Source organism: Anser anser (assembly GCF_964211835.1).
Source record: "Anser anser genome assembly, chromosome: 6".
Classification (NCBI taxonomy): Eukaryota; Metazoa; Chordata; class Aves; order Anseriformes; family Anatidae; genus Anser; species Anser anser.
The window spans coordinates 18,856,565-18,881,538 of NC_139726.1; the positions used below are offsets into that span (position 1 = coordinate 18,856,565).

The 24,974-nt window shown below is 36.0% G+C and overlaps 1 protein-coding gene across 1 annotated transcript in view; it reads right to left on the reverse strand.

Moving 5' to 3' along the window:
- The window catches only part of FIGN (fidgetin, microtubule severing factor), a 387,517-nt gene that overhangs the window by 162,215 nt on the left and 200,328 nt on the right, over positions 1 to 24,974 (reverse strand). The gene's annotated exons all lie outside the window — the stretch shown is intronic.

Below are 24,974 nucleotides of genomic sequence, written 5' to 3' on the forward strand. Positions count from 1 at the left end.
CTAAAAACAGCAACAGAACTGTATCTTCACATCACTCAAGAACTGATATTTTAATGGTCCCTACAAGATGTTAGCTCATTAGGAGACAGGCTGAGAAGAATTAATATACAGTTCATTTTTAGAATTGAATGTAAGATTATATTGTATGAGGGTGAATATATATATATTTACATTCACAGAGGAGAATGCGGTATATTTCAAAATGTGAATGTACGGATTTCACAGTGTAAGTTTGTATACATATACATATGCATAAATGTATATATTTATATATACAGATGCATATTTAAGTGAGTTTCTGTTATATTATACTATTACCTTTTGAAATAGCTTGTCATCTTAGTCTGTAAACTTGTTGGAATAGAGAATTTCTCCTTATATGCTTATCTATTTCTCCATGCAATTAGACCATGACCCTTTACAGAGAACACTGAGCATTACTACAATAGCAAAAAATAGTTTTTCTATGGGTTTTTGCCTTAAATCACTTGTCTGTTTCCAGGAATTTATATGTATTCATTAGTTCCATTCTACACATAAAATTGTATATAAATATTTTAAAATGTTTATGTACCACACACTTGTGCATACTGTCCTACTAACACAGAAATATTTGCTGTCTCTGATACATGTACATATATACATGATACAATGGCTATTCTTATATCTGTAAGGTCAGATATTCAAGCTTTCTTGCCATGAAAACTGTTGCTTTGAGAGTCAACTGTGACAAAAGCATTTGTTTACCTTTAGAAATTCTGCAAAAAGAAAAATTCATTTACAAACATTGTGTGGCTTCTAAGGATAGAGTGAAAGACGTAGCATCATATGGTGACCATATGGATCTCATTAAAGACATCTTCTGACAGGTTTCTGCAATCATTCCCTACCCATTTAAACTCCTTTATGCAAGATAAATGTCTTATTCTATTACAGAAAGTAGTGCTCTAAAAGTTTGGTGACAATAATACTGAAGATCAAGATAACATTATATGGTACAGTACCAGTGGAATGTAAATGGTAGTAATAGAATCTATGATTAAATACTTGGTTAACTACCTAATTACATGATTAACATTTTGACATATTTCTTAGTCTGTAACATTTGTAAAGAAATAGCTATGAATTTGCTATCCTGCAGAAATCTTTTAGGATAGTCATCAGTCTAAGTACCTGTGGCTGTCTCTTATATTTAGACTGCCTTTTCCTGATGAGAAATTTAGGACAATTGCATTATTTTGTTTTAAGTTTAATTAATAATGATGAACTGTCCAAGTAGTCACAACTGTTAACTTACAATGATGTATACAATTACCATTTAAAAAAACAAAAACAAAAACATTTGTGTTACAGACCAGGAAATCACTCTGATTCTTAAACACAAAATCAGTTTATCTGTATATTAACAAGAATTACAAATGTGATACGAACATTAACATTTGTCTAATGAATAATAAGATATAACACATGAAAAGAAAATATTCTTCCCATTCATTTAAGAGTATCTGCATATTATAACAACTGGGGATTGGCCATTGACAGGGCTAGACTAGTTTTCCCTATTGTCCCACTAGGAAAGGAAATCTACTCTTCAGGGAAAGACTGTTGAGACTAGGCATTTCCTCTGGGTATAATTTGCAAAAAAGAAATGATGTTTAAGGCACTTAAGAAGTAATGTTGAAGACACTGACTGTTTTTCTGGAGTCATAGAGTATCTCTGCCATGATTTCTACTGAGTTAATCTTAAGAAAAGAAAGCCAATCAAGAAAAGACAAAAATGCTGTAGGTCACTGATAAATGAATATATACAACAACAAAAATCTATTCAGAATTCATGCAAATAAAAGTAAAGCCATAGCATCCAAGGAAAGAGCCTTCCAAAGTGTGCAGTAAGATTCAGAAAGTACCTTAATTTTTGTTAGAAGCTTTATGGTGAGAGTGCACTCATAATATGCATAATAATAAAATATAAAACCATTTCCTTATTGCTGGCATTTATGCAAAACCACTTACAACCATTCAAAATATTAATGCCCTTACCTAGCAATTAATGCTGCACTATGGATTCAGTACAGTGTACACTAGAAAACAGCATTGCCACACTGCACAGTGACCTACTGTACTTAATTACACAACAAAATTCTCGACTTTAAGTCACGCTGAAATGAAAAGTCAGGGTTAGGTTTCATAGTAAAATCATGTCAAAATCCATAAACAATTTCAAATGTATGTACCACAGACACTAGAGAGCAATTGGGAGAGTCACATACATGTTTCTTGAAATACTGCACTCCCATTTTTCCAATTCTTGTTTACTAAGCAGATTATTTGTAGTGAAAATGTTATACGTTTGTGAAAATGGACACAACAAATGTGCTCTCAATTCTCCACAAAAACAACTACGTAAATACTCTTTCCATTTCCCTGTGCACTCCTATATTGGTCTTTAGGCCTTAATCCATCATCTGACTTTCACAGAGATAGTTTCTTAAGAAGATAACTGAACTGTTATGCTGTCAAAAGTAAGCAAATAAAAAGAGCAAGTGGCTTCCTATTTAAGCTTTTACACAAAATGGATACCAAAATTAGTCTTGGCTTTATTACCAAGCACACACAGGAGAACTATCGTGTGTAGTGTACAGGCCCAGATTCCACTGAGTTAAAATAAAATACTACTATATTTTTTTTCAGCAGCAACCCAAAGCACCAGTGTCATTGTACAGTAATGGAATTAAGATATTTGTTTGTTATATGGCAGAACAACACGGTAGTGTCTTTATATTTCAGAGTTTTACTATGTTTTTTGAACAAATTTCAACTGTTTGAGTGCAGGTAAATCAGAGAAAACCTTTGTCTTTATTTTAACAATGGTTGGAGTCATGACTTAGAGCCAAATATTGCCTCCACATCCATACATGCAGATATAACTGAAGTTGACTGGAGTCAGGGGTAGAACTTGGACCATAATTTTTATGCAAGTTTTTCAAATGCATTGTTGGCAGTTTGGCATGACCCAAGCAATCAGCTAGTTCATCCTAGCTGATCTTCCTTTTTTCATGTGTGTACTGAACTCTAACTCATGAGTTACAAGCCTTACCATGCTGTACCACTTTGGAAACTTCTTAATTTGCAAGTTATCTACTTTGTTCAAAGAGAACTGGAAAATAAAGCTTCTGTGAACCTGTGCACTGGCATTGTTTGAAGCCCAGAGTTCACACAGAAAAATCTTTACTGAGGCATTTCAGTTTACTCACTCTCACTAAAGAGTCTAACCTGAACTCAATGAATGACAAAAAAATGATATCTGCATTGAATAGGACACGAACAAGAAATCCAAGCTGATTCCATCAACATGACAATGAGTTTAAAACCATTTTCTTTAACAATTTTGCTCATTTTCTTCATCACAGCATCTTATGAGGCAGTCATGCTGAAGAAGCTCCATTTGAAATGTAGCACTTCCAATTAATCCATTTTTATGCATCCTGAGGAGATTAACCAAAAAATACCAAGTTCTACCAGTTCTATCAGTCAGATTTCCTCTTCTTACCTTAATTGCAGTAAAAATCAGTCTAGCTATTGGAGGCTCAGTTATATCCAAGTGACTATTAAAATAATGAAATTAAAAATTATGAATTATTATTATTAATTTATTCATTTTTTAAGATGTGTCCCATCTTAACAAGACCTCGCTATTCTAACAAAGAATTTGGGAACGAAGGGGTTCTATCCTGAAGTAAAAGGCTTCTAAACTTGAAATCTACTTCTTCAAACAAAGTAACAGTGGCATATTTTATTGATTTCTTATACTTTATTGTTACATTTTTCAGTTCAAGAATGTGGCTCTGAAAGATGCAAAATCCTAGCTCACAAAAGAATGCTTTCAGTTTCTCAATGTTGTACTTTATTTGTTCACAGATTGGTCAAACATTCATTTAATAATTCACCAAGTAAGCACAATCAGATGTTTCAGATACAGCCTCTAGCCTGGAAGACTTTAACTGTAAAGAGATATTTTCATTATGCATGTTAGAATTTTATTTATTTATTTTTTTTATCCCAATGATATATACATACTCTTCATTCAGTGTTACAAACTGTTATTCGCACTCACTGTAGCATCTTATTCCCTAGGAATAACTTCATCCACACTTGTTTTCCAGATAAATGGGCAGTTTACTCTCATTATTTTTGTATAGGTGTACCTCCAATCTTTCAGAAAATATTAACAAGTAAATAAATTGATCATAAAAAAGTATTAGTCACTTCACATGGTACAAAATTGCTATTGATAGTAAATACTATGACTATTATTGGTTTATGTTTACTGATTTCAGAAGTAGCTGCTGATTCTGTGCTCTCCCTCCCTGCAAAGGTGCCACAGTCTCTACTTCAGCAGTGACCAAATGATTCTCATGTTTTTCTGTAAATAACCTTGCCTGCAGAGATTCCGGAATTGCTGCTTGAAGACCCCAAAGCAAACAATTATTCTCAAGAGACAGTTCTGATATAGGATATAATGTTTCAACAGAACATCTGACAAATGGTTGATGTGAAATAAAGTACTTTTTTGAAGAAAACTGGCTTTTTTCTCCTTGGCCATTCACCATACTATAGAATTTAAAGTTAGAAATAAAGGATTTCAAAATATATTTTTCTTTTGCTGCCTATTCTATAACATAAATACACTGATGATGATAGCAATACTAATATTAAGAAAAATCTTATTGTAATATCTGCCACTAATGACTTCCTAACCTGCTCTCCAGAGCAAGCACAGGAAGTTCTGGCTGAATATGAGGGGGTACTTCTTTACTGTGGGGGTGACAGAGCACTGGAACAGGTTGCCCAGAGAGGTTGTGGAGTCTCCTTCTCTGGAGATATTCAAAACCCGCCTGGATGCCATCCTGTGCAATGTGCTCTAGGTGATCCTATTTGGCAGGGGGGTTGGACAAGATGATCTTCAGAGGTCCCTTCCAAGCTCAGCCATTCTGTGATGCCTGAAAACGAGATTAGAACTGCAAAGGTTTTGTGGTGCCTGAGAAGTCTCACCTGGAGAACTTCAAACTACTACAGTGTATTCATCCTAATCTCGTGCCTGATTTAATACCAGATTCAAGGCTGCTTCTGAGGTGCCTGCCTCAATGGAGGAAGGAGGAAGAACATAAGAGAAGTGCTAGTTTATCTGTGATACCATTGCTGGTCTGAAAAAGTTCTCCTGCTGATTAAACTCTCTGAAAATTTAAAATTAGAGATTCAAACCACCAGTTAGAAGCATCAGGTCTACAGTCTGTAGTGTTGCTCCTCTGCAGTCGTAAATGTCTCAAAGAAAAACGCTTATTTCTATAAGTGGTAAAATAAAAAGAAACATAAATAGCAAATGCAATATTAAGGAAAGATCCTAATGTACTTAATAAAGCCTTAAACATCTATTATCTGAGTGATATAGATGCTTAGTCCCAAGTTCAATCATACTAAGGTCTACCTTGGAAAAAAAAATAAAAAAGGAAGTAATTGAGAGTATACAGATATATGTGGAGCAAGATAAGGAAAAAAAGAAAAAAAGGAAGGAAGGAAGGAAGGAAGGAAGGAAGGAAGGAAGGAGAGAGAAAAAGAAAGAAAGAATGTAAGAAAGAAAGAAAGAGAAAGAGAGAAAGAGAGAAAGAGAGAGAGAAAGAAAGAGAGAAAGAGAAAGAAAGAGAAAGAAAGAAAAAGAAAGACAGAAAGAAAGAAAGAAAGAAAAAGAGAGAGAGAAAGACAGAAAGACAGAAAGACAAAAGAAAGAAAGAAAGAAAGAAAGAAAGAAACGGGAAATGTTGCAAGAAAAAAAATCGTGTTAGCATTAAGAAGCAATTTAGAAAGTATAGATGAAGACTAAGTATTGTTGTTCATTCTCACGCAATCGATAGTAGTAGCATCGCAAGGAAATGGAAATAGGATTATATATTCTATTCAGAGCAACAGAACACAGAGTACAGGAGTGCAAAAAGACTGAATCCCCTCCCCTTTCCTAATAGATTATTCAGCTTGTCAGAACAATGCATTCCCAAAGAAAATAAATTCATATGACATTGAAATTAAAATGATACCTAACATTTTTTCTTGTTAAAAATAAGAAACATTTCAGAACAGATGTGAAACAGTTTTTCATTTTTTTCTCAAATAAATGTTGAATTAATTTTGTAGAAGAAAGCATTGAATTTACTACAAGAAGAGCAACACATAACATGTCTACCACTTTTTAGAATAAAATCTTTGGCTAAAACCGGGCAATTCCAACTTGCTAGAAGCTGACACAATCTATGACAGATACAGGATAGAAAACTACTATTATCTAAGAAAGAATTTTGTGATTTAAATCTTTATATAACTTTAGCTCTTTTACCTGCTTTAGTCTAGTCTAGAACAGTTTTTGAAAGTTTTTTCTGTTTTCTCACACATTCACGAATTTCTCCCTGCATAATTCTCAATATGCTATTCTAGGAAATATTTCTCCAACACCTAAATTTGGAACAGATATTTTATTTTTGCTCATTTTTTTCTATTGTTCCTTTCTTTGAATGGCAACATCACAGGAGTCAACTGGAGTAGGCTTGCAACTTGCTCACAGTTCCAAATACTCCTTCCACTGTTTGTGGAAAATGTTATATGCCAAGGAATACATATCATTCTATACTTTGGACAAAATCTTTTCCCAATATTTACTGAAGAGAAGGTAATTTTCATATACTATAATACAATGCCAAGAAATCTTTCCCACAGCTAAATGATTGATCATTTTCCAAAAGGAAGACATTTCCATTCCTCCCCAGTATCTGGGAGGAATACTGCAATACGATATTCATGCAACCCTGAGATACAATAGAATAACTAGGCTATGGGTGCCTCCCTTAGTAACATATCACGGTTATGAAACCACGAAGAAATTTATTTAAAATTTCCCTTTTTCCTAAAAAGGAAAACTACACAATTTCCTTACATAAGGTCTCTTCTTCCTAAAGGTGGTTGATATGTGACTTAGACTCAAGGTGAATAACCTGATAGAATATTGCATGAAAAAAAATTTCAGCTTAAAAACAAACAACAACCACCACCACCAACAGCAACAAAAAAATGCCCAGGAGTACATAGGACGAACAACAGAAGGTCAAGCTGTAAGTACACTGACAAGTCTGGATCAGGAAATACTGCATGGGAGGGGAATGGGAGTATTTCAACTTAATGTGCCAATCTTCTACTATGCAGTTCCCATAGGGTGCATTCTGCCACCATTACTCATGTCAAGTAATATATTATTCTATGAGGTATTCCCACTGACTCCTATTTCAGTTGATTTCGTCCCACCTAGTCACAGGTAGGAAATTCTTTAGCATCAGAAAGTATAACAGATAGAGATCCTTGGCCCAGACTGATATATCTGTAGTTTCTCAGCCCACGATAGATATGTACAGAATACATATGATAGTTGTATTTTCAATTCATTGATTTCAGTACTATTTTTGGAATAATATATTGCTCAGTGTAAATAAATCTGCTTTTTAGACATTAATGGAACATTAAAACTTAAGCTGTGAAGTGTGTGCTTATACTGGAGAGCTCTCATATATACTACCAGAGGAGAGAAAAAAAAAAAAAAAAAGTAATTACCTGGAAAAGAAGGGACAATGCACAGAGAGGATCATAGAATCATAGAATATCCTGAGTTGGAAAGGACCCAAAAGGATCATTGAGTCCAACTTCTGGCTCCACATAGGACCACCCAAAAATCAAACTGTGTGTCTGTTAGCCTTGGACAAACACTTCTTGAACTCTGGCAGGCTCAGTGACGTCACCACTAGCCTCGTGGGGAGCCTGTTCCAGTGCCTGACCACCTTTTTGGTGAAGAACCTTTATGTAATATCCAACCTGAACCTCCCTGTCACAGCTTCATGGTATTGCTTGGGCCCTGTCGCTGTCCCCAGGGAGCAGACCTCAGCGCCTGCCCCTCCACACCCCTCGTGAGGGAGCGGCAGGCTGCCATGAGGCCTGCTCTGGGCTGGACAAACTGAGTGACTTCAGCCACTCCTTGTACGTCTTGCTTTCTAGACCCGTCACCATATTTTTTGTCCTTCTTTGGACACTTTCTAATAGTTTTATGTCCTTCTTAAACTGTGGCACTCAAAACTGCACACACGACTTGAGGTGAGGCCACACAGCACAGAGCAAAGCAGGACCGTCTCTTCCCTAGACCGGCAAGCAAAGCTGTGCTTGATGAGAGAGCAGGTCCCCTTCCAGTGATTCTGAACTTAAATCTGTCTGAGAAGAAAAGAACCAAATAATATCAGACTTATTCATAAGTCTGGAGACTAGCACTTGTATACATTGTTAAAACATGGCTTAATAGTTTGGGGGATTTTTTTTTTTTTAAGTTGAAAGATGTCAACAAGCTTTAGTCATCTCATATCATCATATCATTCTGTTACTTTTCCCAGCAGAATTATCATTCATCAACCAGCATTAGCAGTGCCATGTCAGGTTGGATGATGCTTATGTGAGGAAGAAAGCCTGATCCATGAGAAAGAAAGCTGCAGAGGCAATATCCAGACATCAGGAGTTCCACTATAGGGCAACTGAATTAAACTGTAATGAAAACCAAATCTTTGGAGGAGATATCCTTATGGGAATTGATGTCAAAATGTCACTGTTCTTGCAGCCATGTAGTCAAATAGGCTTATCACAGCAGGTAAAGCTCTTCCAAAGACATATGAGTTATCATAATTCTTCTCTTTTCCCCTTGGAAGAAGGTGAGTTATTCTTGATGAAATTGCTTCAGTTTCAAAAAAAAAAAAAAAAAATCAGTCAAAGATTGTTTCAGACTTTAGAGAGAGCACTTTCTTAAATGCATTTCACAGACTAGTGAGATATATGTGGATCTGTTTTACTACTACAATTTCATGTTTCTTGAATTAGCATAAAGGGTTGGAATTATTCAAAGATGGAAGTTAACATTAGTGCTGAAGCCTAATTAAGCTTACCTAAGCAGTCTTGTTTTGTTTTGTTTTTAACATGGGAGAAACAGGATGCTTTGTTGTGTAATTATGAACAGTAGGCCCTAAACAACGTGGGGAAAGCTGTTTTCCATTATAAGAACTGCACGCTGTCTTCTATTTCACAGAGTTAACTCCTAGATGAGGAAGGAAATTCATATATTGCATGGTGCAACTGTTTTGGCATCAATGCTAGCAATCAGGAAATATTTTCGTCTTAACAGTATGCATTTTTAATAATCTTGGGACTTCTGTCTGCCAATAAAGGATAATCTATAACAGAGCTGAAAATAATATCTAGACCCTTCTGGTTGTTTGCATTCTAACCTGTATGCCTTAATTCGGAGGTTTCATCTTCCTGGTAAAAAGAGACTCTAAACTGACTAGTCTTTATTTATACATTACAATTTTAGTTGGCAATATTGCCAGTCCAGACACTCAAAAATCAGAAGATTTATATGAAATGATATTTTTTCTCTTTTTCTGAATTTGCAGTTATTCTTGGATGATGTTTTCAAGCTGTTCTCCACAGCTACGAAAACTAGACACATGCACATTTTTAAATGAAAGGTGAGACTCTCTTGTTATCACTTGTGTCCAGTAGCTGGTGCTTCAAGTACAGCATCAAATACTGCAAGACTTATGATAAAGCAGCAAGAGCTGGCGGGAGTGGGTTTATATGGGAATATGGGTTGTTGGTAGAGAATAATATTCATCATTGGTTTAAAAAAGAAGTCCAGTGTGGGATGGGATTTGGTTTCTCTGAGTGTTTTCTAAAGCCACTCTAAGGAGCTTTACAATGTCCATTTCCAAATGATTTTTTGTTGTTGTTAAAGTGGAGTGACTATACTGAAAGGAAAAACTGACTTTAAAATGCTGTCAAAGGTGCAGAATCTGCATACTAGCATGCTAGAAAGGAAAATTTGCTTTGTCATTAGACATTTATTAGCTATATGCAAAAACAGGAAATAAAAGTGGTTGGAAAAATCTTTCACTTTCATGTTAAGTCTGCAGAGTAGGAGGTTGTTTGTGTGCTTCTATGGACACTGCAAATTGTGAATTTCTTGGTGGGAGGGCAGAGTCAGTCTGCCAGTTGTACAATGCATGTACAAGAAGGCCAAAACATACAGTATCATAGTAGTTTCAGCTACAGAACACTGAAAGATCCATCCCCTTGAAAAATAACCTCAGTCATAAGAGGAGGGAAAAAAAAAACACCTTTGGGCCATGTTCTAACCATCTTCACATTGCATTTACTGGTAGGCGTCTGGGGATTGTCTAGGAATTTATACTAAAATTAACTTGTTTGTTAATTTGTGCTGTTCTGTTTGCCTATGCACATGAGAGATCCCATTTCAGCTGGATGAGGGTGGGAAATAAGGAATTGTTAATCTTGCCTCAAATTGCACTATTTAGAAGGTCAAATTTGTCAGTGAAGTTTAACATTGGACTTTGATATCCATCCCTGTTCCCAGCAATTCCTTCTTTCCTTTGACCTCACCTCAAATGTTTTTTTATGAAGATGTTTTATCAAGTGTCAAAGATAAACTTAAGTGGGTAACACCTGAATGCTAAAGATGATTCTATGTGTGCTATTCACTCTTGGCCTTCAATAAATTTTTTGGCTGTATATCTCCGTTCAGCAAAATACTTACGTTTATATCTAATCTAAAAGATGTATATAGTCTCAGAGATTTTAAGAATTGCTTACAGTTATGCATGCTCCTGAGCATTTGTCTGAACCAGGCCCCAAAAAGAACTTGAAAAAAAATAAAGCTAGATCAAATGTTCATTTTATGCATTCAATTTTGTGCCTACAATCACACATTAAAGGAAAATTGTAGGGACATTTTAAAAGCAGATTGAAGTTCTAGATGGTTGACACATAAGCACAATTTGTTTTATTATTTCGGTTTTGTCACCTCCAGGATTCAGTCATTGATATCCATTAAGGCCAAGCACCTTTTCTTAAAGTTTGGTGTGAAATTAAACAAAATTATCTTTACCCTAATCATTATGGAAAATATCTTCTGATTACTGCTTAAAAGTGAGTGATTTTTCCAATTAGCAAATAGTCTATTTCAGATATGGTTATCAGTAATTTTAAGTTGATTTTAAAACAAGTATTAACTGAAATTTGGAAAAGCTCAAGTTAGAGATGCTATTGTCAAATATTTTGGCCAACTCCCTTTTATCAACAAGAGTGACTTGTGCTGTACTAATCTATGAAATCCAGAGATGTTATAACATTCCAGTTCAGTTTGGTAAAGATAACTTTGAAGATTGCTGGTTCAAAATTCCTCTCTCTTTTCATCTTTTTTTTTTTTTTTTAATATCTTCTCTTTCTTTTGCACACAAAAGGACAGTGGCAACCCTGTTTATTTGGAAAAACTCACCAATTTTAGTTTTTCTTTAAGCCTATCTAGTTTTCTGCCCACATTTTTATTAAACACAAACTATTCCATACAACTCTTGCCAGGAGCAAAACAGTCCATAGTATAACTCCTCCATAATGAAATCATTTAAAATCATGACTTATTCCAGGTCTAAGGCAACCGTACATTATTTTTAGCTGTTTCTGCTATCCTTGACACAGACATGGGAGTCAGGTACTTAAGCTCCTACACCACAGGTTTTCACTGGCATAGTTTACCTATATGATATCTCTTCCCCTTAAATTTTAAGGCTATTTCATTCATGAGCTGAAGTTGTTTTTTCCCCAAAGCCAGATGGATTACACAATGTCAGAAAGGAGAGCAAATAACAAGTCAGTAATTTACCCAGGATGTCAACAATAAAATAAGAAACTAAAATAAAAATAGAAAGGGTTTCATTCTAGCTAACAAAATGTCTACCGTAATAAATTAACTGTTCTGAAATTTAAAATATTACAGAGAAATAAAGAATCTCAGAATAAATATTTAAGTAAACTGGTAGGCATACATATACGTTGTAAATTTGTGGAGTGAGACAGTTCCATTTCATCTTCAAAGTCTAATGCTAAATGTAGAAGGAAGCCATTAATGTCCCATCATTTATAAATGATAACTGCTTCTACATAATGCTTCAAAGCCATTTTTAAGCCATTTAAGCTTTTTCAATTTCCACTAAATATCTACCAAGAGATTATAGTTTAGAATTTAGAGCAATATTTAAACTGATATCATATACTTAATTTTAAATAAATTTTAGTATAAAAAATATAATTTCTCAAGGCATGTGGCACATGATTTCCCTCTTCTGATCATGATGAGAGCAAACAGAAGCTTTAAAGTTCTTTGAGTTGTTCCTAAGCTATTAACTTCTCTGGTATTCAGAACATGTGTGACACTAGGAGCTGCAGCACTGGCTACGACATGCTGAAAACTGGATCTGGCTTTTAAATACATAAAAATAGTAATTTGATAATATTATTATAGAGCAGTAAGTTTTCAGTTACTTTAAAAATATGAGCAAACATGGAGTTTTTTGTTTGTTTGTTTGTTTTCATGTGTGTGTTTTTGAAGAACAAAAGGGACCTGGGGAAAAAAAGAAAAAAGTACAAACAAACAAACAAACAAAAAACAACAGGGTCACCTACCCTTCCTGAAGTGGTGGGTAGCTGGAAGAGGCTGTTTTTAAAGGTTTGGGCAGTTCTAGAAAACTTAGTTTTTGCATAATAGTCATAATTGAGGACAGATGTGAAATATGTGTTCCGAACTGAATCCTGCTACAGGCAACATCCCAGTCATCTCTCAGCTACCTTTTTGTTTTGTGTGTTTTTTCTTACTGCATACAATTTCCAGTCTGAGAACTGACAGACCTCACTCTGAGTTACAAACTGCTTCATAGAGGTTACTCTACTTTTATAGATAAAATGGAAAGACAGATATTTCCATGGTAAATTTTAACACTTTTAAACTTTTTAAGCTCTTTTGGGCAGCAACCATAAGTCTGTGTTTGCACAGTGCCTCTGGCAGCTACTATGTTATACTGAATAAACATGATGGAGGAAGGCTGAAAAAAACACTATGTTCAACACACTGCCACTGCCTGCTCTGGATTTTTTTTTCTGTATTTACCATAATAAAACAAGCTTAAAGTGGGCACTATGTCAGAAGTCAAAGGGATAATGATGGTATGCCTGTGAACGAAGACTATTTTGCTGAGAGCCAAACCCCTTTCCAAGTTGGTACTAAGTGAATCTGAAGTAGAAATTCTCATAAAATTTTTATGACTGAGGGGGATTGCTATCCCAGTAACTCTTGACTTTATCATTACAATTTTAAATTCAGTTATTACTCATTTTAAAATACAAAACAGTTTCCATGGAAATACAAAGTAGAATTGTTGGCCCATTTTGAAACAAGCAGATGGTGAATGAAGCATGAAGGGTGGAGGCAGAGGCAGTCATGTGGAATTTTTCAATTTGTTACTGGTTCACCAAGAAAATAGCTCAAGTCAACTTCTTCAGTGTAGCCAACTTTTGGATGAGATGGCTAGAAGGACATGAAACAGCAATACTATTCTGCTGGCTTGTCTGGTATGCATAGTAAATATGCTATATTTTCATCTAAACATTCTAAAACCTTTAAAATAAGTCATAAGACAGCATTTACAGAAACACAGGATGTTTTTTCACAGTCATCTTGTACTTAAAAACAGATATGTGACAACATCTCACAATGAATTATTCATACTTTGAAAGTAACTTCTGTTCAAGGAGGTCCCAATTTCCACAAATGATTAGCTATTTTGACTAGAACCTTGGTCAATCTCTCATTTATGGTTATAAATATTTACAATTCAAGGAGAATCATAAAAACCAAATATATTTTGCACTTTGAACAACTGGACAAACACACATTAATTTCTGATGTAGATACTTCTGAATGTTTTGAAAGTAGTACTCTGCCACCTTTGAAAGAACTTGAATGACAACATCTGCCAATGTAAGCAAAGTTATTTGAGCATGGCACTCATGATTCAGGACCCTACTTGCTTTGGTGACTAGGTTTGTGGGGTTTTTTGTTTGTTTGTTTGTTTGTTTTCCCCCAAGAAACTTCTTGCAGTGGAGCTGCCAGAACGTTCAGTTGGCATTTCTCCTTTCCTCTGAGCCACAATCCCCCTCCCAGTGTGGGAAGGGGGTGTTCAGGTGATACAAAATTTTCACAAAGGGTTTTCTGATGGGGAGGAGTGTATCTTTGGGTGCTCTGTGATGATAGCTTTTTGGGTGCTTTGTACAGCCTCTACCACATGAAGCAAATGGAGCAGGGGACAAGAATTCAGTCCATGGTTTCCTAATAGCACAGACAGACTTAACAATCCCTTTCCTCCAGCTTCTTCACCAGTAACTTGATTTCAGTATTCACTGAAAACAAACACAACAGATCATGAATGTGCTGAGCAAATTAATCTTAAAATCTAAATAAGACCTTGATGCTATTATCATTATTTAGCATTTTTCAAGAGTTCCACAGTTTGATGACAATACTAAATTGTTGAGAAGGACCATTATAAACTCAAGCAAGACCTATTAGCTCAAGTGTGGGGAAGTGAGAAGAGATGTAGCTAGAACAAATATAGTAAGTGGTAAGTAACAAAAGATGTTATTAATGTGTCTAGATCTGACACAGGAATGTAGAAGAAGAACTAATGCAGTGAGTTAGGGTCAAGGCCACCATGCTTTCACAAGAATCTGGGAAAAGCAGTGTGTTCAAAAGATTTCCCAATACAAATCTTTCTGATTTTGTTCCCTCATCATATTTGCTTTTTGCAACCTGTGACTCACAGTTGCCTGAATGGTTTTGCAGTATCTAACGTGTTAAGGTGTTGCCTTCAAGTTTTATTAATGTTTTCCAATCATTTTCTAGTTTCCTGATGAATTAGCCTGTCAAAAACACTTTTTAACAGATAGTATAATAATTGAGCATTGAACATCTGTTTGAATTTGTTGTGGATAAATACTGAATTGGATAGCCACAAAAATGTAATTTATTATACCTAGTAGATGTTTTCCTGCAGTAAATAATTGCTACCTGGAAAATTAATTTACTTTTTTATTATTAAAAAAATGACAGAGAATAATATAAAAAGTATGGACTCCTCAATTCTGTAAAATCCTTGAGATGAAGAGATGAAATAAGTTTTTTGGATTTGCTTACTTTCTTTCACTTGACATTTTTGAGTGAGGTTTTGGGGGATATCCATCTTACATCAACATTTTTGAGCCAACATTTTGTCAGTTTTTTTGCGTTGGATAGATACAGTATTTGGTGAATAAATTCATTCTATATATTCTTTACAGAATTAGTCTTTTATAGGTATACAAATTGAATAATTTCATGTATTCCAAATTTAGATGTAATGTGTATAGCTCTGAAGTCTTGTTTGCTACAGATTGATTAACAACATCTCATATTCCACAAATCACAAATTCCCCATATGGTAAAGGCTTATATCTGTACAACAGGAAGTACTGCATTCTGAATAGCAGCTTCAAATTAACATTAGACATTGTGAAATCTCTTTCTAAATACATGTTAAACAGTAAAGCTGAGAACATTTATATATATATAAAAACAGTTTATATGGGGCTGCTAATCTAAATACAAATGCTGTGCTTCAAAGGCTCAGATCTATCGAAAAATGTTCTCTCAAGAATTTGAAAATTAAAATGTCTGCATGTTGAAACACATCTTAATTTAAAATGCTTAAAAATAAGTAGCAATCATCTTATTTTTCTGTGTGATACAATTATGGAATAACAAGGAGGAACATTTTTGAGGTATATTTAACAAGTAGCTTGTTTCAGCCTGGATATTAGCTTGATTTACCATCTGCAGAATTACCAATAACATGATGCATTTATTACCCGTAAAAGCTATTAGCAGGTCATTTTGTTCAGTTCATCATATGTGTCTTGAGACACAATCTGGCGTCTAACAGATTTTCATACATTGATGTCACAGAGAATCAGACTGTTCTTTAATTGATTGTTTCTTGCTAGACTACTTTGATTAAAACAGGTTGTGCTATTTGCTTTTAGTTCTACATTTCTCTACTTTAAATTCATGCCCAGGAAAGGCAGAAATTATTCTAATTTCCCTGGATTTGTCTAATTCAATGTGTATGTGATAATCCTTGTAATCAAGCTGTTTAAAAATCGTTCCAGTTATTCTAAACCCATTACTCCCTTCCCAATTAATACAATCTACACAATGTTTTAAAAGCTATTCATCTTTCCAGGCCAAGTTGTTAGAGGATTGTTAGATCTTAAGCCTTGGAGACATGAGTGCATACAGAGGAATGGCATCTGAAGAAAGTGTTTTTTCCTTTAATTTACTGAGGGCAGGCTCATAAGCTGGGCTCTAGCAGTAGCAAAAGAGGTAACTGTTCTATATAACAGGAAACAGCAGAATATCTGTGGACTTTTTGCCTGGTGCTTCATTTGAAAGTGTTGTCTCATCTGGCCCCCAAAGGCCAGTTCTATGCTCTATGGGGAACAGAATACCAATTACATGGTTTATACTTTTGTTTCTTCAAGAATCAGCAAATTTGAAATAAGACTGGATGTGGCAGGGATTTATTTTTTTAAGGCAATTTTAAATTTTAATACATGCGGATTTCCAGACTTCTACCCAAAATACTGTTAACAGAATTCAAGATACTGTTTGAATTGTGGTAAGGTTTATTTTGTTGTTGTTGTTGTATTTGTTTCTTTCCCTTTCTTTTGACACAAAAACTCTCAGCTGATTTAACTTGTTATAAGTGTTACTTGTTACCTGGCAATTAATAGACATGTCATCTTACACTGTCTAAGGATTTCATATTTTTCTGTGTTAAACTCTATTTATCCCAATGATCTATAAAAAAAAAATCACTCCATGTAAAAGTAGTATTCATGGCCAGGTATGCTGAAGTAGCGCATAAGGCTTTCATATTGTCCTTTTGCCCTAAGCTCCAGTTTATCTTGCATGACTTCTTTTCATGCTGTACCACTTTTGTTGCCTATAATTCTTATGCATGTTGGTACACAATACAAGTTACCTACAAATGCAAAGGGTACAGCTCCCTGCAGTAGGGTGGACCATCTGTAAAATTAAATTCCTCTGATTTTTCGTTCTTGCTTGCTTATGCAATTTATAGCTTCTTTCTAACATGATGACTAAAACACAAGAAAAATATATACAGAAGGTAAACATAATTATTTCTTGGACACATCTTGTATAACTGAACTTATTGACTGTAGTATGAAGTAGGATTTCCTATACTCTTTATTACATACTACATGTAATAATCTGACTCCAGAGACAGACACTGCACTATGACTATGTACTAGAAAATGCCTAAAGAGAGAAAAATTGAAAGAAAATCCAAATGAGAGATAGGGAAGGATGAAGGTACAAAACATGCATCATGATGAGCTGCACTTTCCCCGATCACAGATGCAAGGTCAGTATTTTCTTTCCCTAGAGCTTCAATTCCTGTTCCTAAATAAAGTTATGGTAATACTAGGAGAACTCTATGTCTTTCTGATCATGGTTGTATGAACACAGGGGTACCACAAAATTCTAAAACTAGTTGTGCTGCCTGTGCTACCAAATCCTTTTGCATTTTCAGATTTACCAGATGCATACATAAACATGATGCAAACATGTCGGTAAGAAGCTACATTTAAGTTTAGAAGCATCCTGGACTCTAATTAAAGAGAATGAAAATTAGCTGTATGTGATGGAAAACAAACTCAGAAAACACAGACATCTATCAAGGCCATTAAACTTACATAATCTCATATGCTCAATGCAGGCACATAACATTAATACATTTAAGAAAAAGGTTAGGAGAAGGTCATTGGACTGAGCCAGGGAGATTAGGCACCAGCCATTTGTACTGACAGGACAGGTAGTAACATCAGGAGGAACAAAAGAGCAGGGAAAAGAGAATGAGAAATTGCATAAGATCCTTCAGGGGAGGAGAATAAGGAGACACACTTTTATGTGTAGGATGAGAGCAATAAACAAAGTCAGAATGAAAAAAGGTCAGAGGCATGTACAGATAGGACCCAAGGTGAAAGCACTGTATGAAAAAGACGGGGTGAAGTATGCAGGTAGTCAGAATGGGGCAGAGAAAATGCTGTCAAAATTGCTATTGTTTCTCCAAATATTGAAGATCCCTGCATTGACATTCCTAGATGCTTTTCTTTCCAGGAATCCTCATAGAGCAGTCACCCAAAGGAGGGGAAGAGCTATCACCTAGGTCTTCTATGTTTGTGTATTTCAGTTTCTAGAATGTTGATTTGCTCCAGTGAGGTCCTACTCATTCTGCCATCCAGCTAAAGACATTTATTTCATCTGCTTGTGTGACTTCTCCTCACCACTAGAGAATCTTAACTTCCCTAGCCCACTTTCTTCTTATGTAGCTTAGCTAATGTGAAAGTTACGGAGGGAGTAGAATACAAATACAGCTAAGTTGTTGCATCTTTGATAAAAAACAGTCCAGTTCCAATGACTATTCTGATTACCTTTACAATCTGAAATCTGGTTTTGAATAAGAATGGCAATGGCAATCCTCCGCACAGCAAAGAAGACAAATTCAAATGATTACCACTGCACACAGACATACCCTTTTGTTCTGTCTAATACTTACAGGTCCATTTAAATCTCCAAAAAAGGAAAATATTATTCCTTTATGACCCCACAGTTACAAAATAAAAGCTGCTAATTAAGTGAAATCTTACATTTGCAGGATGTCTTTAGGACTATCAAAAGATTAAAAAAAAAAAGAGAGAGAGAGAGAAAAAAAAGAAAAAGGTACAGTCTGTAGAGGATTAGGAAATAGCTTCATTAATTAGTGATATGCAACCATCTCTGGTGAAGACCATGACAGTCATTCCAAGTGAACATACATCATATTAATTCTTTTTTGTGGGTGGTAGTCAGCAATATTATGAGCAGCAAATTTTCCTGATACAACAGAGAAACATAGACACACGGAATGTAATTACAAGAGTACAGAAAATTACAAGGACATTGAAAAACAATACAACATCTCTTGCAAAAAGTACTGCAAGACTTCAGCAACCACAAACTGTCGCTCCTCACTCTTGCTTCTGAGCTAAAACATGAACCCTGGGAACGGACTTGCCGAGATTTTAACGCGGCACATACTCAGAGGAAAGAGTGCCACCTACTGAGAGCAGACACTGAAACGGCTTATTCTTCCTGATTTAACTCATTCTCCTCTTTTCTTCCTAACAGGTAAAAAGCCACGAGTATATTTGAGTATTCTAACCGAGATGTATTTGTATGGTTTGGGGAATTCCCCCCCACTCCCCTAAAAATAAAAAAATAAAAAAAAAAAATCCCACACTAAGTAATACAAATTCAGACTCAAATGGACATGGAAGTTCTGTTCAAGTCTCTAACAAGCCAACATGAACTGGGTTAATCACAGTGGTGACGTTATTTCTGTGGGTTTAGTCTCCTGGCCAGCAGTAGAAGATATACTAAAAGGCAGTGGATGATTTAACTACAGCACCAGAGGTGAAGAGGAGGGAAGGAATAATCAGCATTCAACATCCGGTATTCCTGAGAAAGAGGAACTAAAACAACTGGCTGCAGGCCTATACAAAATCAGAACAAGTTAGAAGCACTCTAGAAAAATATGTATTTCATACATATATTTCACTTTCTGAAGATATTTATAGAGTGAGCAGTGGTCTTTTTATCCAAGCGTATGAATAGGTCATCACCAAGTTTGGTTTTACAGTTGTAGCCCCTGTTCACTTTCCCTGGTTTTACATATCATTGCATCACCATTGGCAAAACTGCCATATGAGCAGCGATGTTTTATATGGGATTAAGCTGCACAGAAATAATGGTGTAGAGTAGATGGCCCATACTACTGATTGCTAGTCGCGTGCTTCAATGCACTCAACAGTATTATTTGGTTTATGAATACAGATCGACTACTTCTGATACTTTTTAAAAATATTATGCTATTGTGAAAAATATAGATATTTTTCCATGCATGCAAAATATTTGTGGGACAATCTAGCACCAGTGCAAAAATCAGAGTTGGGTAGAAAGGAAAAGCATAGGGGAGAGAACCATTTCAGAAGAGGAATGCACCAGTGATAAGAAGCGTAGTGCTGCTTACTTCTGCAAAGCTGCAGCCTTTCTGTGCCCTGCATGCTCGCCGGCAACAGGTCAAGGGGCAGAGCCTTCACATGCTAACATAAGGAAAATCAATTTCAGTCCTCAGTGGACTCAACTACTGGAACAAAAGGCAACCCAAGCAATTGCTCTGTGGCACTTTACATACTTCTGGCATGATGCAGGCAGCCCACCATTCCCAAATCCTGCATCTGTTCTAGAGCAGCCTGAGAAAGAATGCACACGTCTGTGAAGTTTCTGCATACATTTACAACGTTCAAATACAAGTTCAGGTTTGAAACTCTTCATGAAAAATGAGAACCAGCACCCTGGATCTAAACTGATTCTTAAGCCAAAAAAAAGCTGCTTATTTTGTTAAGATAGCCATTAAAATATGCAGAGGAAAGCAAGATGAGATGACTACTTTGAACTAAGAGAATCTAACAGAAAACAAGATAAAGCCTAGACCTTCTATTTTCGTAAGAAATCAAGGAACAAAACCAAGCTCATTGTTTATTTAACATCTAAGTACAGGCTACACAAAACCAATCTCCCTGTGCCTCTTAGACCTGTGGAGGGAAAATTCTCCTCATCCCTCTTGATAGCCACAACACTGAAAACAATTCCCTCTTTTCAATTATTACTTCTTAAGCTCTAGCAATGTGCCCAAGATAAAAGCAATATTTAGAGGAAAAAATAAAAGGACAGGGGAGGTGAAAAGGAATAATGCTTGTCCAGGAGAATGTACAAGCAAATATCCTTCTTTGATTTTCTAGATTTCCGAAACCTATTTTAACTTACTTTGAACATCAAGATAATTTGTGCATAGATTGTTAAGATTTTTACTGAAAATGTTCTTGTGCCTCATCCAGTGTTTAGAGAACCTAGTCAAGAACAATTCACCCAGCGACAGCACGAGGAAGGTCAACACTGTGCCACGAAACCATACTGACTAACTGAGCAAACTTTCTTTGTTTTTTGTTTGTTTGCTTGTTTTTCTTATCTCCATACCAAAGAACCTTTTCTTGCTGTTTGAACTTGCTCATCATAGACCTGTCCGCTTACATCATGCTCCCTGCAGGGACAAGCACCACCGCGCTCGGCGCTACTCACTGTGCTGGAGCAGCAGCCACACAGCTGTGGTGGGAAGATGTTCGCTTGTGATGGACACCAAGAGTCAGATGGGCTGGTGGCCCTGCACCGCCTGTCACTGACACTTGCTGTGGTCCAGCTGAAACACAGAGCCAACCTGCTCCGTAAGACATATTTCATATTTGCATGAAATGTGGTATAACTGAGTTTATGTGCATAAAGATACAAGATGACAAATTTTAAGGCTAACGTAGGAAGTCTGAATTACCCGGGAGCAGCAACATTAAATGCAAGCAGCTTGTTTACAGTCATAGTTAAGAAACATATTTGAACACCCAGCTAACACCACATACAGTTAGAGGTCTCCAGATCAGCTAGAGAAGAAAATGTCACGCTTCTTTCGCATTACCGGCTTCAGCAGCACAGTGTTAAATCTCAGAAAATTCTGAACTATCTGCTTCAAAATGCCAGATATTTATATTTCCTTTGCCTGACGCAGCCTGGTCCTACTGTCTCCAGCAGAACCTGCCAGACACTGTCCGCTGGCTCACTAACAAGGCCCTCCACGGGGCAGGAGAGTCTGTGGTGCCTCTCATCAAATCAGGGTGACAGCCTAATCACTCCGGAAAGGCCGTGTATGAGAGCAGAAATGGAGGGAATATCCCCTGCATGTGTTTTGCCTCCATTACAGCAGTTTAAAGGAAATGCTGTGTCAGTGTTTTTGATGTATCCAGGGACTGAATGTAAACAACATGGTACAACTCTAGAAACTGCCATCATAAAATATTTTAAGAGGCAGAGTAGAGTAAAATAAAATAAAAATGTCTTTTTATGTGATATCTCAGAGTAATTCAGGATTTATGGTACCTTAACCTTTAGAATCCAAAATATTAAGCTATGTTTCTTATAGATAATAACTCGGTTGTCCCTCACTTATGTGTCTTAGATAAAAGCCTACTGCCACAGAATCCATGAATGCTCAAATACCCTTGCGGGCCTTTAGTAGTAAATCTTATGGAATAGCTTATGGCCAATGTAATGGCCCACAGTAGCCTGCGAATATCATGAATTCTAATAATACTTACATCAGTAGAAACATGAAGTAATGTCTCCATTGTAATTAAATGATGTATTTAGAGCAGTGCACTAAATGGTCCCCTAGTGTGTTGGTGATATATTCTAATAGTCTTCTCTTTACAGCCCCACACGGTAATATTCATGCTTTATTCTGGAGGGCTTTGCTTCTTACTGAACATTTGAATTGCAACATTAAGTGGTAAAGTGGATTACAGCAGACTTCCATGAATATGGATTCAGATCAAGAATCTAAGTGCTTAAAAAAATAACATGTTACTATTTAAACAGAATGATTACCAAAACATTTTGATATGGAGGGATGTCGTGAGCTCTTCGTTTTTTTTTAAAGTGCATCCTGGACCCAGCTCAAATTTGTTGCAATTAAAAATGGAACAGGGGGAGACATCTGAGAATTTAATTCACCTAAATAATATGCACTACAGTTATGGAATTTAATTTTGGTTATTTAAGGCATAGATTAATTTTAGTAATTGTTACCACTGTGTTTTAAATGCAATTCTGAAAAGATTCAGACTACAGTACCTTGTCAGCTCACAAGACTGCTGCTGATTGTAAATGTTGCATATTTATAAAAGGAATATCTGCTGCTTCAGAGAGAAAAAGTAATCTCTTTTCTGCTGATTAGGTAGCAACGAAAATGTTCATTTATGTATTTCTACTCTTTATTTTCCCAGTAAATCAGCCAATAATATAACAGCTGGAGGTACTAAGGGCCTGAGGCAAAGCTAAGGGCACTTCAATATATCCAGGCATGGCCAGAAATTGTGGAATATTAGGAAACATATTACAGTATATGTAAAACTATGGCTGACACTTCATTATGAGGCAACAGTTTATATTATTTTTAAAGAAAAGCTGTTTTTAGCATTTGAAAAAAATAAGAGAGAATAAACCTATCTATATCAATAAGGAGTTTTATTAAAAGGTTTCATTCCTTCATTGTTTCTTAGCTTTTCCAATAATTGCTTGTAAAATACTGTTTCCTTATAGCACTCACACTAAACAAGCAACATTTTCAGAACACTGCTGAAAATAAATTCTCTAGGAATTCATGCATATGACATATAGATTTTCATATGATTAAGCATTAGTTATCCATGCACAGCATTGCTTGTCTTTGTTTAAGTCTGTCAATATTTTTGTTATGTGGTGCTTTCTGGAATGACCAACACTCATGTAAGGAAAACTCCAGATGTTTTTTGTTTGGCAGGTTGTTTGGTTTTGGTTTGGGTTTGTTTTCTGTCTACTTCAGGGCCAGTAACTAATCAGCAATGTAGTTTTCATGGCCCCAGCTTTTAAAAATGAATGAGCTCTGTAGTTAGAGAGACATGCAGAAGGTCGTGTACTTTGACTTAGAACAAAGAGTCATTAAGTTGAAAATATGCTTTGGTTGCCTGACCATTTGCATAACCTTTTTTGGCTACAGCTTTCCCTGGATGGCATATTCATGGCCACCCTCACTTAAGATTTTGGAAAGACCAGTTTGACCTTAAAATTCCAGAAACAGATCGTCCAAATCTAGGCTTAACCACTGTAGGGCAAGCTGCTGAAGGAAGCAACTGTTGTTTGTCAAAAATACTTCAACCTTTAGAAAATAATAGCTCGATTTTCCAAAGAGCATACCTTCAGAAAAGCTGTAATCCTTCTTGTTCTAGTCCCAAATTTTGTCTATTCCTAGAAATGACCATTTTTAAGTTTTGAACATATTCTGTTCACATTTCTGTAATCTTCAGGTGCCTATGCCCTGGCACTTTCTGCCCAAACTTGAGAGTTGAGTCAAGGTAAGGTGTTTTGACAGTGCTCCTAGATGACTCCTACTTGCTGACAGCAGGTTTTTGTTTGTTTGTTTTTTAAATTGATTTTGTGAACACTTGTATTTTTTTTATTTTTATTTTTCATGTGAACCAGTCAGTTCTGCAACCATAAAAGATCTGGATAAAATATAGAACTTTATCTTGCTAATGCAGATTCTTGTGAACATCTTTAACCACTGAATTTACTCTTCACGTTTAACATCTTGGTCAGTAGGATGCAGAGTCCACACCAGGTCAGGTAGAGAAGGAATTAATTTAATGCAATGGCAGCCCCAGGAGGCCAGTCTGAGAGAGTTTGCTTTTTCCTTCTCAGAGCTCCAGATATTTCAGGCTGGTCACTAGGAGAGTCCCTGGACACAGGTGGGATACTCAGGAAAGGGGCTGCTGATTATAGACTTATTTTGTTACAATACTCCCAAGGAGGCAGACTAGAGAGAGATCGCACTGATCCAAGCAGATGATTGTCTTTTTGGATATTACCCCAAGGAATGTGATTCAGTCTGGCTACAAACCAATCACTTATGTAAAGAGTCTGAGGACAATTCCTTAGGATGGACTGGAGGCTGTGGTCTGGGTAACAGTCTCACAGAACAAGTCTGAATATCCCCTTAAAGATCAAAAAGCTTTCAAGCTCCACAATCAAGATTCCTGGTAGAGCAATCTGATCTTCAGCCAGATTATACTGGGGCAAGAGCCCCAGTTCTCTCTGCTGAGTATTTAGGCAACTAATTCATTTTCTAGACATTAAATACCCCCAACAGTATTCCTATGGTAATTGTAATTAGGTGCTGCCACAGGGAAGTTCATAT